Raw genomic sequence first — 16,421 nt, forward strand, 5'->3', positions numbered from 1 at the left:
TGGTGTAATGGGCTGCGGGCCGGGGGCCGGACGAGCCTGAGCGAGGTTTCACATCACTGACGCGGCAGCCGCGCCATTGGGCCGGGGGAGGGCGGCGGCCGCCGCGAGCAACCGCGTAGGGGCGGGGCGGGGCGGGGCGGGGCCGCAGGGGGCGGGGCCGCAGGGGGCGGGGCCGCGAGCCCCACGGAGGACGCACCAGCGTGAGGCACGCGGGGGGGCGGGGCGCCACGAGGGGGCGGGGCCACGCCGTAACGCGGCGACCCGGGGCCGTGGCGGGGGGGGGGGCGGTGCGGGCATCTCGCGGGCTTCTCCGCTCTCGCTTCGCCGCGCCTGTTTCGGGAGGCTGGTTTGGGGGACCTTCGGGTCCCATGGCCAGAACTTCCAGAAGGGTGGTGGCTGTTATTACTCCTTCGCACCCGTAAATGCTCTCGGACTACACTCTTCTCTCCTTTTGGTGGAAATACACCGAGCGCTTAGATCTCGGAAAAACAAAACGAGAAAAACACTAGAAACAGAAATTTGAGAAAAAAGATTCGTTTGGGAGGCTGCCAATCATGACTTGTTTTTTTTTTAAATAAGGACTCTAAAAAGTAAAAATTTACGAAAAGTGGTAAAATTTCAGAGCAGCGTAAGTCAACAAGGTCGAGCTCCTGAACTCTTGCAACATTATAAAACCAGGAAATGAAAGCTAAAAAGTTAATATGAATAAAGAGTATCATAGAGCAGGAGGAAAACTTATCAAATTTATGACGTTAAGACATGGGATGTATTAAACCAGCTTGAAGAAGAGTGTAAGCATGTTTGGGGAATGACGCCCATAGTGAATCGTGATGAGAAAATAGTGTTTGAAAAACTGATCATCCATCTCTTGAAAGCTTTATTTTGGGGAACTTAAACTTGCACCCAATTCCTTGGGTACCACTGGGGGAAAGAGAATATCAGATTAGACAGATTATCTGACCCCAGCCTCACAAAGGTAATCATTATTTTAAAAGACATTTCATACACACACACAAATCACAACTTCATTTTTGCTTATTGACTCAGTGTTGTCGAGAAATTTATGTAGTTTTGTAGTTGATATAGTTTTGCATAATTGAAGTCCTAATTTTCATACAGCTACATATTTTGCTTTTTTCCCTTACCATACTCTAAAGATTTCTCATGTTTTTACAGTCTTAATAATCATTTTTTATTTAGGTAGTCAGTATACGGGCTCCACATTGGTACCCCAAAATTGAAGTTCAGGTTACTAGCATTGAGAAGAAAACATAGAAGAATAGAATATAAAGGATCAGGGCAGCCTTCTTTAACAATCTACCAACCCAGAGGAATAGCTGTTTTATCCTTAGTGTCACAGTTCTATACTCCCAAGGTACAAAATTACAAAATCCCAGTTACAAAATCCCAACCAAGACGTAGCCTGAGCTGACCTGTCTCTCTTACCAAATTCAATAAGATGATGTAAATGGCCTGCAAACTGAGATGTGCACCCCCCCAGGGGATTTTCAAGGGGTAGGTGCACACTTAAGATCATTTTAAGACCACTTGTTTCTGAATCTTCAACTTGCATCTATATTATTTCCAGAAACTGATGTGCTGTTTTAGAGAATGCAGTCAAGGTGTCTCCCTGTTTCTTTTCCCAACTGTATCACCATAGCCTTATATTTTCCAAATTGCAAAAAAAGGGGGGGGGCATAACTCTCATTCACTGAGAATCTTAAAAGGGTGCATTATTCCAGGGTGTAAAAACTTCAGGGAAACTTTGTCAGTTTTTTATCTACTTAAAATACCGGACTGTGTTGAGAAAGTATATACTTCTTTTTTTTTTTTTTTTTAAGATTTTATTTATTTATTTGAGAGGGAGAGAATGAGAGAGAGCACGAGAGGGAAGAGGGAGAAGCAGACCCCCTGCCGAGCAGGGAGCCCGATGTGGGACTCGATCCCGGGACTCCAGGATCATGACCTGAGCCGAAGGCAGTCGCTTAACCAACTGAGCCACCCAGGCGCCCGAGAAAGTATATACTTCTAATGGCTGTGTAACAAGTTCTTCTGCAAGTCATATGATTTCCAAATAATTGCTTTCAATAAAGGATGACCTTAAGATCACTAAATGAGTGTATAAATTAGAAGGAGTTCAAAGGATTGAAAAGTTCAGAACACCTTACAACCCCATCTACTTAGTAATGGTAAAAACATTCTTAGAATTTACAAAAATGAAAAACAGAAAACATTGATGCTAAACTATATCTCTTTCTTGTAAGAAGTAGTATTCAACAACAAATACATGCAGTAATTGTAAAAAAAAAATTACTTATGTCTAATAATTTTAAAACTTTGTAATATATTTTATATTATTTTGAATACTTGATTATTACTGATAAATATATCTCAATCTAGAAGAAAATGTTTCAGCACTTAGCCACAGGAAAATTAAAAATTGAAATTTAAATGTATATATCTTTTCATTGCAGAGAAGTATAGTAGGGTGATAGAAAAAATACATTCAAACACAGAAATACATGAAATTAGGATCTAATCCTGAGGGGTGAGAATATGGAATGCAGTTATAGTGTAAAGAGAAAAATAAACTAGGCAGACTATACTGTAGGTAAAGAAGAGGCTTTTCATATATTTTTAAAATGGTGAATAGTAGGCATAATCACTATGGTGTTTACATTTTATTGGATTCATTTAAGAGACCGACTATTCCATTTAAAAATGTTAATGTTTATAGTATGCAGGAAATTGCCTCCTTTGCAACTACTTAAACTTATGATGAAAATTTTAAATGTTAACCTAAAAATATGCAAGAGGGTAAACAGTATTTCATGTAGTAAGCAGAAATGTTTGAGGACCACTAATTTTACTCATCAATCCCCTATTGGAGGTTGTCTCCATTTCTAAAGATTTTGGCAAACTTGTTCTTCTAATTTTTTTTTTTTTTTAGTTTTTACTTTTCTTAAAGAATCTCAACTAAAATTCCTTTTGTTTTTTTGTTAAATGGTCTTACATTCTTTTTCGAAACACCTGCCTCCTCCCAACACTCTCTGAATGGGAAGTAAAAGGTTTTTGTTCGATTGGGTTGGTTGGATAGGGATTGGTTTGGTTGTTAAGGCTTTGGATTCTGATTTAATCAGCAATTATTGTCTTCCTAAAAGCCTGAGAATGCTCTGGGGGCTATATACCAAGAAGAACCATGGACTCAAGTTCTAAGGAGCCTCCAGATGGTGCAGGTGGGAACTAGCGGACTGGAAAAATGGGGAGGGACCCAGAGGGATGGCACATAAAATGAGGCGCCACAGCCAGGAGCCAAGGTGAATCCTTGGTCTGCTCTGAGGGGAGTGGGGTGTTGCCTGCATCCACAGCTCTGATTCACTGGGCTTGTGGGAGACCCAACACTTTACAGGTGTCGGTGAGGGTACCTCCCTGGGAGGCCCCCAGGACACTGGGAGCCCAGAGGCAACATCATCCCATGCCTGAAAGGGTGATGGAGACCAACTGGACTAGTAGAGAGACGGCACCCTTATTACCAGAACAACATACATTTTCAAGCGTATAGGTTTTCTTCTTTTCATGTATTGCTTTGGGATAAATTTCCAGGAGTTGGATTATGGAACTTCTTTCTGGCTTCTCATACATACTGTCATTCTGCTTTCCCAAAGAGTTAGGCCAATCTGCGATACGAGCAGCAAAGGAGTGTGCTGAATTCACCAAACCATGCACCCACTGAAGATTACATTTTTAAAATTCTTCTAGAATGTGTAAAATGATGCATCAAATTTCCCCAAATTCGCCTGGCCACCCTTGTGATTTGGGGGTCCATATAATCTCCTGTAATTAGTAGGGTATTCTTTCTACAGTTTCCCTTCTGGGGATTTTTTTTTCTTAAGTTTATTTATTTTTTAATAATCTCTGCACCCAACGTGGGGCTCGAACTCATGACCCCCAGATCAAGAGTCACCCGCTCCACTGACTGAGCCTGGCAGGCGCCCCACTTCTGGGGATTTTCAAACGTTTACTTCTTGCTGGCCTCTGCTTAAACCAGAAACTTCAGTGAAACCGTCCGCTTGCACGGTTTTGATGATCTTCGTTAATTTGGTCTGATTTGGGTGAACGAAAAAATACTTTTTGTTTTCAGTAACTAACTGGGCAGCAGTTTAATTCAGAAAAGCATGAAAGGAGCCTGCTTTCATGAATACAGAAGTAACACAAAAATAGCACGTAGCCTTCCCCACGCCATTCAGAAACGCCTTTATCGTATGAGAAACCTATTTTATCAACACCGATTGATCATTTGTTTAAACAAGGTGCGAAGGATTTTATTGTTATCAATCCATTCATCGTGTGCATAGCATCGCCTGTGCATCGTGAGTCCCATTGTGTACTCTGTCAGATGCTAAGTGAATACATGGATCCTTGCTTTCAAAGAACTCATGGCTGTGGGAGAAACGTAGATAAACAGATCAGAGTGAAATATGTATATAAACAACCCCGAGGGCCCAAAGGATGGAGCTGCCAATGCTCCTTGGGCGAGGCTGGGAAGGAGGTGTGGATCCTAAAGAATGAGTGGGAGTAGGCCCAGCCAAAAAGCAGTGGGAGAAGGGAGGGAGCCCAATGGAGAAAGCAGGGAGATGACCGGACACAGGTAAATGGCCCCTCCCTTCTTCCCCACTCGCCCCCACCCCCAGACACAGGGTGGTACCCTAGGCAACCTCTGAATGTGCAAAATCCCAGCTCCCCTCCCTCAAAGTGCATCACAACTCACCATTTCCTAGTTGTACAACTCCACCAGAATTCACATTCTCTAGGTCGGCTGCCCTCTTGGAAGTTTCAGGAGCTCGGCCGGGTGCAAGTAATCTACTTAAAGCAAGAATACATCCAGGGGGTACTCACCTTTTACAAAGGAAATTCGTGAGCCCTGATGAATCTTACCATCATAGAAGTAAGGCAGAGCAGAATTCTTGAAGCCGGGAGCTTTCTGGATTCTCCCTGTATATTTTGGCCTAGCCTCTCCTTCCTTCCCTGAACTATGCATAAGGAAGAGGCAGCAACTCGATCACCAAATTCTGATCATCTCTTGGCACTGTCTCCCTCACTGGCATGGTGCCATAATCTTACTCATCACATTATCACCAGCTAGAAATCCGGCGTCATTGTAAAAGTATCTGCTTCTTTCCTCTGTTAGCCCATTTCCTGAAGTTGTCAGGGCCCTGACCCCAGCTCTCTAGGAGCAATAGATGAGAAAGATCCTGAAGAGTCTCAAGAACTGGCTTCCACCCCTTGAGAGTCTCCCTTGATACATCCCAACCCAGCCCACTCAACAATGTCCAGAAGTTCTGACACAGAAGCCCAAATTTTTCGAAGAGGTGAGGATGTAATTGGTCACTCAGAGCAGGAAATCTGAGGATCTTGAAGAGCTAAAAAGAGGCTCCCAGGTGTGGGCAGATGAAAGAGGCCAGAGTCACCCCAGATATGAGGCCACTGTCAGAAGCACAGTCCTGTCCATCAAGGGCAGCTGACAATGATCCATGTGTACATGACCTTTAGTCTTGGCCCTTCTTCCTGCCCTGACCTCTGTGCCTGCCACTGCCTGGCTGCCCAGGCCTATGTGGGTGGCCACTAATCAACCAGGAATTACTGCCTCACCAGTAATTCGTTGGCCTGAGCCCCAGTCTGGCAGATGCGTCCAGTAATTATCCCCCCTGAATATTTATCCATCTCACCTTTTTTTCTTTTTCAGATTTTGGCATTTGAATTTCTTTTGAATATCTGAATACGTCCCTTTTTGCAAGCTAGGAAGCAGAATTAAACTAAGGCATTCTAGTCCTCTAGGGATCCAGACTGAGTCTTGGCAATCTTCAGCAAAATGACATCATAATACAGGGTGCTAACAACAGGCTTCTAAACTCTAAATAATAACCACCTATCTACATTTTTTTTTTCCCTTAGGAAGCAGCCAAAAGTCCAGTCCTTAAAGGCAGGATATACAAAACATCTTGATTTACAAAGGACAGAATGACCCAAATGATATGCTGGCTAATTTACGGGTGGACCAGATGCACGCTGACTGAAGACTGGTGAACAGAGAAAGTGTTTACCTTTGGGAAACTCGCTCTGAGGTTGAAAAAAGTCCTGGCTGCTGTGAATAAGAGAGCAGGTAAAAAAATATTACAGATGTACCCGCACCGACACTTGAGTTTGCCGAGGTCTTCCACTAGAATGCAGAGTTCGTGATGAGTGTAGGGGGGAGATGCTTACATTGTTCTCAAAATAAATGACTAGTAGTAGGAAATTTGACCCATTGACCCATTCTTCCATTCTTCCATTTGCCACCAGAACAAACTGCCCATGAGGATGATGTAAAAAAAAAAATGGTGAACTCTGGGGGGCGCAGTTGGTTGAGCCCCCAACTCTTGATTTTGGCTCAGGTCTGAAGACCACATCTCTCCCAGACTCCTTACAACCGCATCCAGGCCATCATGAGTGAGCCAAACAGTGGAGGATCTTATCCATCCTCGTGAGATAAAAAAGCCATCTCTGCTTCCTGCAGCAGAATGGGCCTCGACATTATTGTTTCTTAGGGTATGGTGCACAGATCTTAAGAATATGGACCACCTAGGAAAGTTATTTAAGGGGAAGACTCCTGGAACACATTCTTGGAAATTCAGATTAACTAGCTTCAATGTGAAACACAAGAGTCCGCGTTTTAACAAATCCAGGAGATGATTCTTCCACCCTCTAAGTTGGAGAACATGGTCTTATGGGTTCTTGTCCAACTTTGTAAAGAGACTGTGACATCACTGGTGGGCATCCTAGCCCTGTTTCTCCCAATTACCTTAGTGTCTACTCAGTAAGACTCACTGGACAGAAAACCCAAGACAGCCATTAGCCAAGAGCAAATTCAGCCCAGGCCCAAGGATGCTGGCTATATGACTGATGGATGACCCCACTGATGCTGTAAGAATTGCTTACTGGGCAGTTTACCAACCTGGTTTACACCCTGATGAGCCACACCTTAAGTGAGAAATCCTCGTGTTGAATTCTGTCGCTGCCCAGACTGATGTCACATAGGCTGAGTTCTTGTCAGTTGCAAACATATGAGACTCCACCCAATGTCTTAGAAGCCACACTTTGTTAGAGAGGGAGGAGTCAGACCACCTCTAATCCAGTAGCCCAACTAGGTCCCCTACTGCCACCCCACCCTGGGTCTAGGGCACTCCTCCCCCTTCTCCCAGCCCTGGGATCAAAGCCACCACGCCTGCCCGTAGGCCCCTGAATGGTCATCTGGTGCCTTATTTCGTAAAGAGCCTTGGAAGTGAGTTTGGCTTTCACCACCCTCACCCCTTTGGTGTTTTCACCATCTTGTCTCAGTTCCAGACTCCACTTCAAAGTTGCCTTCTCCCACACCTGCTGATGCACCCCGACACGGGAGCTCCCAGGCGCCTCCTTAGACACTCAGCTGGAAGGCCTCCTACCCCCCATGCGTTGGGATGAATTATTAGTGACGATTCTCTCTCTGCCAAGGTGACGACCTAAATTCCGGGGTGGCTGCAACACCTCCGAGGTGCTCACGGCTCTAGAAACCACAGGCCACCAGCTGTCCTGCGGTGGAATCCGCTATGTCCCAGCGTAGAATTGTGTAAGATGGATCCCCCTGAGGATCAGCCCCACCTCATTTCCCATCCCTGTGACTTCCTGAGCATCGAGGGACCCTGTCCACTGATTCTGGGTCTCCACCCCATCTTTAGGTCCTTCCTGCAAGGGCCTGGCAGGGTTCACTGCTGACCTCTCTCTAAAGAGGCCAGGGCTACAACAGTCACTTTCCCTGACCCCTCCCACTTGCTTCTGGCTTCTTTCTCCTGCCACCTACTGGTAGCTCCAACGTGAACTTGTGCTGACCCCAACCCTGAGCTCAGCCCTGACGCTGAGGATTCTGTTCCTTTGACTCTTGCTGAAGCCATCGTGAACACACCTTCTAACTCCCCATACTTCTGCTTGGAAACACTCTGGCCACTGGCTGCCTGAATCGTTAACCAAAGCTGCTGTGTTTCCTCATAATAGCGGCTCCTGTCTGGCTCTTCTTTTGGCATTATTCTCTGCCATGAAGTTGTTAGTTCTTCAAAGCCTGGCCCACGCTGGTAGGTGGGCGCCATGCTAAGTCTCAGCCTCCCTTCCTGCCCCCGCATGGCCAGAGTAGCCTACTGTTCTCACAAGCCAATCTTGGGTCATGGGTCCTGGTCAGAAGGGGAGAAGGCCCTAAAGTGTCAGTTTTGTGAGCTCCGTGCTCTTGTGGAGGGCCCTTGAGGAACTGTCTGAAGACTACATTTGTGGTAGATCTGTGTTATAAATGGAAGTTTCCCCCTCGAGAAGTACAGATTGAATCCTCGGGAGCAGGCTAGCTGATGTGTCCTTGAAGCGGTGCATCCATCCTACTTAGGCTCATGACAGTCGGTCAGTTTTCTAGGCTTTGTTGTACTTTGGCTAAATCAGTTTGCTATTTATTTTATTTTACTTTACTTTACTTTATTATTTGACCTAAGGGTTCTCCCAGGCCTTTCGGACAGGCTTCCATTCCTTAGTCTACAGCACCCAGTCCAAGAACACCCACAACCCCTCACCTTCTAGGTCCCTCCCCATTGCAAGTAACTCTCTGATTAGTCATTCATGGAGGATAGGTATATTTTGCCCATACATTCATTCACTGCTTCCCTTGGTCTCTTCGTCTCTCAACATGTGTTTTGTGCTGATATGCACCATGCCCAGCAGCGAGACCTGGGACACAGAGCGCATGAGCAAGATCACGTCCTACCTGTCCTCCTGGAGCATCAGGAGTATCTCACGTGGGCTGGGGGGGGCTGGGGGTAGAGCTCTCCGGAGGCTGTGACGGTTGGAGCTGTCACAGAGGAAGAGCTGAAGAAAGTTCCAGGAAGAGTGAAAGACTCAGAGGCAAGAGAGGGCCTGGCTGCTGAGGAACTGACAGAAGTTCCATGTGGCTAGGGAACAACCCAGACAGGGGAGTGGTGAGAAGCGAAGGGAGAGTTTGGAAGGAGTCAGGGCATGGAGCAGCTTGGGAAACCACGCAAGAGAAGGTGAACTCGATGAGAAGGCCATGCAACTTTCCTGAGCAGGCCAGGCAGGCCCACGTTTAGCCTCTGCTAGCCTAAAGGCTGTCAAGTAACCATCGACTTCTGTTTCTACTGAGAGCAAGCTGGACGTGATGCTAAAAACACCTGGCTAAGTCACTGGCTCCACAGCCAAGGGGTGGTCCCGAATACAAGTCTTTCACCCAGATCTCAAGGTCTGCTTTCCAGATCAGCGAGTCAAAAGGCCTGATTTGTCCATGTTCCACTTTACTCTCAAACAACAAGATGCAGATAAAGAAGCCCACACCCGAACTCTAATCCATGACAACACACAGATAAAGAAGCCCACACCCAATCTCTAATCCACGACAACACCCAAACTCTAATCCAGTGCATCTATCTATTCAGTAGGTTCTGGGGCTAGAATCCCTTATTATTCCTGCCCAGGAATGTGGTGGGTGTTCTTGGACTGGGCGCTGTAGACAATATCCAGGGTGTGGGGTTTTGGGGGGTAAAACCACCAGACTGGGTCCCCTAGTTAGAATCATGTACCTCACTGCTAAGTCTGAGTCTATTTCTACATCAGGCACCACGCAGAACCAGTGGCAGGAAGACTCAGCCTCTGCCCGAGTTCCCAGACCAAACCAGATGTGGGGCAGGCAGATCCCAACCCCCGTCACCTACTCATCAGAAGGGAAGCCCAGACCTCCAGGAAGGGATGTGTGAGCCGAGACCCGAAAGGAGGGGTCAAAGTTGTAGCCACGCGTAGAGGCGGGAGTAGAGGTTCCAGAAATATGGAACCGGGCGTTCGTTCTGCCGCTGACGATAACAGTGAGCATTTATTTCTTGTTTCTCTGTGGAAGGGGCTGTGTAGAAAAGCTTGAGGCTGGTTGCTTTATTGATTTTCCTAACGCTGGAAGCGCTGGGACACGGATGGGGAAACTGAGGGATGGAGCGGTGGAGTAACTTGGACGAAATCGCACGACCAGTCGGCCAGTGGCAAGTGGAGTCGGTATCCGGACAGTCTCACCACAGAACCCAAGCTCTTGACCATGGACCATGGTCCTCCTGCTCATGCCGACCCTGTCCCGGGCTCCCTGTTCTGTGAACCAGTGCATCCCCTCCTGCCACCTCTTCTGTGTTGGGCTTTAGCCCATTGGAGTAGGATTTCATTCATTTGCTATTGAAAGATTTTTGAACAACAGGAACAATGAAACAGAACGAACGGCGATACACACTTAGGAAGGAGAAACATGGGATGTCTGCGAGCGAGCACGACAGGGGCCTGACGGGTATTCTCAGGGGTCAGGGTGGGCTGCCCTGAGGAAAGGACATTTGACGAGAAAGCTGGAGGAAAAACAGCCAACCGGTGGGAATGAGCAAAGCCGGGACAAAGGGTGGTCTGGGAGTGGGGGGGGGGGGGGCAGGGCAGGAGCAAACATCATTGATCAAGGGCCTGTTGCAAAGTTAAAAGCAAAAAAGAAAAGATGTGATGAGCACTGGGTTAACTATTGAACACTACATCTGAGACTAAGTATGTACTGTATGTTGGCTAATTGAATTTAAATTTTTAAAAAAAAAAGAAAGAAAAGATAAAGAGCTCAAGGCACTTGGGAAAGTCAAACATGAGTGGAACGTAGTGGAGGAGAGAGTCAGGGTGGGACAAGCCGCAGGAGTACGCAAAGCCAGCCCGCCATCCACCTCACTCCACCCTCAGGAAATGTCCAGACAGACTCATGATGGAGGCAAAGGAGGTCTCGCTGGGCCGAGAATTAACCTGGTGATGAATGCAGTCCTGGTGCTTCGCAGGGTGGTTCTATTAATCCTCGCAGATGGAGGCATTCATGCCCTAACTCCCTACAATTGCTCTTGCCTCCTTCAACTCATGTTCCCCTCCGTTGGTCAGAGAGGAATGCATGTAGATCATGCCGCTCCTCTGCGCTCAGGGACTTCCCGCTGCTCTTAGGGAGAAGGCTACAGACGGTGATGTGGTTTACAAGGCCCTCCAGGATCCGGTCTCCACTTGCCCCACGTCCTTGGTTCTTACCATTCTCCTCCTCCAAGCCTTCCTTCCCGCCATCTTGGTATCGCGACCCTGCATCTCTGACACACTCTTGCTCAGCACTTGGCTTCAGGCCTCACGCACAACGCTTTCCAAGTGAATGCCTACTTCACCATGCTGCCTGGAGGCCTCTTAATGGTCCTCTGCACTTTCTCTACCTTGAAAGGCTAATTTGGAGCGTGTAGTCCCATACGTGCTCCTCGCTGCGGTCAGGCCTTGGTTACCGTCAGCTCATCTGTGCACTCCATGGGCCTGTGCCCCGTCCCCTCGTGTTACCTGGTGCCGAGCAGCCATGCCAGGAACACAAGACACATGCAACAACTATTTGCCCGATTTCTCCTGTGACGCTGTGTGCTCTAGGAGGTGGAGGGGAGAGAATGGTAGAAGAACAAAGAATTTCTGCAAGTGTCTCTGTAACAATAGTGTTGTTCATGGAGACCAGTTTCTCCTCGTCATCAAGAAATTGCTTGAATGGGGGTGACTGGGTGGCTCAGTTGGTTAAGCATCTGCCTTCAGCTGCAGGTCATGATCCCAGGGTCCCGGGTTCAAGCCCCACATCAGGCTCCTTGCTCAGTGAGTCTGCTCCTCCCTCTGCCTGCCGATCCCCCTGCTTGTGGTCTCTCTCTGACAAATAAATAAAATCTTTTTAAAAAATAAAGAAGAATTTGCATGAGTGAAGAATTTTGAGAATGACTTCCTCTGAAGAGAACACAGGTCATTTCTAGAAGGTCTTCTAAAACTCTGCACTCTCCTTGCCTCCAGGCCCAGATTGTGTGCCTGCCACATTTTTACAACATTCCTAAGGCTACTAAGTTTGGGGAGTTAGCACACCTGCCGGATGACAAGAACACAGGCGTCACAGGCAGATAATTCAGTTCAACACCCGTGTATGGCCCATACTAGGTGCAAGATAAGACAGAGTCCCTCTCCTCGGGACCCGACAGTCTGGTGTGGGTGACAGACACGTGAACAGGTAATTTGAATTTAATGGGCAAGCTTTGAGAAAAGTATACAGAGCACTACGGAGGCAACCGCCTCCGACTAATCATGTGTCCAAACACCAATAGCTCTTGGAGCCTCAGTTTCCCGAACTGTACAACAGGCTAAACGTTCCTACTGCCAGGCGCTTGCTTTGAGAACTGAACGAGCTAACATTTGTAAAACACTCAATATAGTGTTTTGCACCCAGGAGGGACTCGAGAAGGAGTATCCATTAGATTATCGTAATAAGGCCAGCCCCGGAGTTCTCGTCCTGTCTCTGCTGACCAAACACGTGTGCGTCTCCAGCCACACACAGGCCCTTACGCACAGTCATAACTGCAACAATAACCCACTGTCACACTTGCCAACCAGAAGTGACAGTTATATTAGCACGAGTCCACGACTGCTACTCGAGAAATGCCCCAGAGAACATTCAGTGCTGATAGTGGGTCCAGACCATTGTTTTAATGCGAGAAGAATGAAATGTCCACATTATCGCTGTCACGTCTCCCCACTGTCCTCTCCTCACTCTGTCCACTAGTCCATTTTCTGCTCTGTTGCTAATGTGATCTCTGGCCTGCTATTCCAACACCATAATCCCCTCCACTCTATCCAGAAATCTCAAAGATTCCCTCTGAATCAGAATCAGATTCGTGTTTGGGTTCTAGGTTTCACTTACTAGGTGGTCCCTACCTTGACTCTGTCTGCTGCAGATCATTAGAGATCTCTCTTTTTTGCCTCTATCAGCCTTCTTGTGACTTTGTCCAAGGGTCCCACTCAAGACGGATTTGCATGGATGGGAGTGCTCTCCAACGTTATAGGATTTAAATTAATACCACTGCCGAAATTCTCCCCAAAGAGGCTTCCATGTGCTAGGCGCTGTGCCAAAAGTAGGTTGTGGTGATTTGTTATTTTAATATTAAGAAGTTAACTACCCAAATGCAAATGAGATTCAGTTGGCTTTTTGTTATTGATGAGATTTGTCTATTTTAGAGAAGCCCTGGCTTAAGGAAATGTGAGAGGACTTTGTTTAAAGTATTGATTGTAAACTTTTTTTTCAGTTCTTTGATTTCCTCATGTTTTGTTCTTGAGATAATCATCTATTAGATGACCATTCCCGGTGGATGCTCCTTACTTCAAGAAGTCATCGTCTTATGAGTATGAGCTCACTGCTGGGGGAATGACTCATAACCTGACATGTGGTGGTTAATATCTCTGTGCTTAAAAACTGGGGTACCATTTTATTAGCTTTATAAACATTTGGGTTGTAGTATGCTTATCAATATATCATGTGTTCCTATGTATCTGCCATAAATTCCTCAAGATACCTGAAATGTGGGCTACACAAACAATCATATCATTGCTACGGGAGGCAGCATTCTAGGAATGACCTCCAATGACCCTCACCCCGAGGGCAGAACCAAGAGTCAGGAGGGAAAAACCAAGAGACTGGAGAGTGAAACACAGAGTCAGGGAAGATTACTTCCAACCCCTGAAACCCAATGAAGTTGGCCCAGCTGGATGTAAAAACTGCTTTAGGCTGGGGCGCCCAGGTGGCTCAGTCAGTTAAGTGTCTGCCTTCGGCTCAGGTCCTGATCTCAGGGTCCTGGGATCGAGTCCCGCTGTTGGGCTCCCTGCTCCGCGGGAAGTCTGCTTCTCCCCCTCCCTCTGCCCCTCCCCCTGCTCATTCTCTCGCTCTCTCTCAAATAAAAAATCTTTTAAAAAAACTGCTTTAGACTGATAGTTCTTATGTGCCTTCATTTACCCCGTTGTTGAACAGAAATGCCCGTAACTGTCATTTCCTGCCCAAGCTGCCCCCGGGGCACGTGGGGGTAGATAACTTGTCTCTTTAATTTCACAGATCCACAAATACAAAGGAATTATGCTCAGAACTCATTATATCCAGGAGGTTGATCAGCATCTGATTCAGATGAATATTTTGGACTTCTGAGCTGACCATTTTTGGATGAGATTTGGGACTTTGAACTGACGCTACAAAGGGATATAAAGCCCCCAGAAACCTTTGGAGGAGGTGTGTGTATTTTGCACGTGGGACAGACGTGAATGATTGGGGGTCAGAGGGTGGACTGAAGTAGTCAGAATCCTCCCTACCCCCCGGCCAGTGTCCCTCAACCTTGCACAAATCTCACCTTTGTGAGATGTGTGAGTGCAACGAGATGTCGCTCCCATGATTACAGGACATTAAATATCCACCAGGAGATTATGCAGCCAGGCTTCATCTCATTACACGAGCCCTTTCCAAGCAGAGCTTCCTCTGGCTGGTGGAAATCAGAGCGATTTGAAATCAGAGAGAGTCAAAGCAAGAGAGCATGTGACTCAAGGGAGAGTCTCCCTGGCCTCGACAGCTTCTGTTGCTTCCGTGTTTCCAGACTGCCTATGAAAGGGAAGGCCAGTGGTCTCTGGGAGTGGATAGTCGCACCCGGCTGCTAGCAAGAAAATGAGGACCTCAGTCCTAGAGTCAAAGGGAACTGACTTCTGCCAACACCGTGAATGAGCTTGGAAGCAGATTCTTCCTCCAGGGGAGGGAGCCTGCACCCAGCTGATACTCTTGAGTTCAGCCCTCTGCAGCTCTGAGCAGGGGACCTGGCTCTCCTCTCTGGACCGCAGACACGCAGAACTGGGAGCTGACAAGTGGGTGTTTCCTTATGACATTCATTGTGGCAATTTATTATGCAGCAAGAGAAAACTAACACAATTTTTTTTTTTAAGATTTTATTTATTTATTAGAGAGAGAGAAAAAATGAGCAGTGGGGGAGGGGCAGGGGGAGAGGGAGAAGCAAGCTCCCCACTGAGCAGGGAGTCCAACTCAGGGCGCAATCCCAGGACCCTGGGATCATGACCTGAGCCAAAGGCAGACACTTAACTGACTGAGCCACCCAGGCGCCCCAAAACTAACACAATTCTTAAATACGCCTTGACTCTGCTCAATCTAAGTTTGCCTTTGCAGAACTCAAGTCAGTTATTACTCAATACATCCATTACTCATTGTCCTGAAGTTATGATGACTCAACAGCTAATAATCACATATCCCCGCTTCCAAACTCAATCAAATCACACAATTCCATGTGCCTGAAATCCCCCAGGGAAGTTCTAATTCGTTATCATAATCCCAGCAGTGGAACTGAACGAAGTCAGCATTCTGTAGGTGAGAAGTTTCCTGAAGGACCTGAGTGACCACAGAACATGGCAGGCCACCAACGGTTGATGCCAACAGAAAAGAGGGTGGCAGGCACCTCAAGTCACGTGGGTGCGGGAGGCAGGCTGGAGGTAAGGCCCAGAGAAGACGTTTCAAAGATTCAGAGCCCCGGGTAAGATATTAGGGAAACAAAGGCTCAGGAACATGAGCAAAGAGCCTGCAAAACTGGTCAGGAAGCAGCCTAGGAAGACTGAAGCTGACCCGGGGACTAGCCACAGGTGGAGACCTCACACTGATTCACACCCCGAAGTGATCTCATCATGGTGAAAGGTTAGACCTGAAAGGAGGAAGATACAGCCCATGGAGGTGGGGGTTTCAAGAGAGAGATATTTACCAAGACAGCGAAGGTTTTTGAAGTGTGGTCCCTGGATCAGAAGTCTCAGCACCCCTGGGAACTTGCTGGAAATGTACATTCTCCAGGGCTACCTGTGACCTAAGGAATCAGAAACTCTCGGGTGTAGGGCTCAGCAACTGGCATTTTAACGCACCCACCGGGGCATTCTGGTGCGCAATAAAGTTTGAGAATCATACATTGGTGTCTTCACCCTTACTTTCCACTGACAAGCAACTTGAGGTCCGCAGAGCCAAGCCATTACCTCGCTACCTCTGTTTTCCCACTAAAGCCTTTCTGTCGGGACACATGGAAGGGGAAGGGAGCAGTCAAATGCTATTCATTTTGCTTTTCATCTTGAGCATATCCTGAAGCAGACGCGTTGAGCTGAATGCATGCATATTAATTCAAGACAGGTTTATAGGGGATTATAAATGATTACTACAGGAACAAGTATACACAGAATATGATCCAGAAGAGAAGGGGAGAGAAAATGAACAAGTAGCAACTGACTATGGCCAGGCACAAAACAAAAAAGCAAAGAAATGCGAAAGCTCGAAGGTAATCCTCACCCTTGAGATCTCTTGCATGAAAAACAAAAAGATATTATAACACGGGTGTTTAGTTTCTCTGAATGAAGAAAATGGTTTTTGCAATGAAAATGAAATAAGAAATAAAATCCTGCCTTAGTTAAAATCACACATATGAGTAGTGCTGTTATGCGTGTGAACGACAGTGTTGTGT

The sequence above is a fragment of the Neomonachus schauinslandi genome, chromosome 7 (assembly GCF_002201575.2).
Source record: "Neomonachus schauinslandi chromosome 7, ASM220157v2, whole genome shotgun sequence".
NCBI classification, from domain to species: Eukaryota; Metazoa; Chordata; class Mammalia; order Carnivora; family Phocidae; genus Neomonachus; species Neomonachus schauinslandi.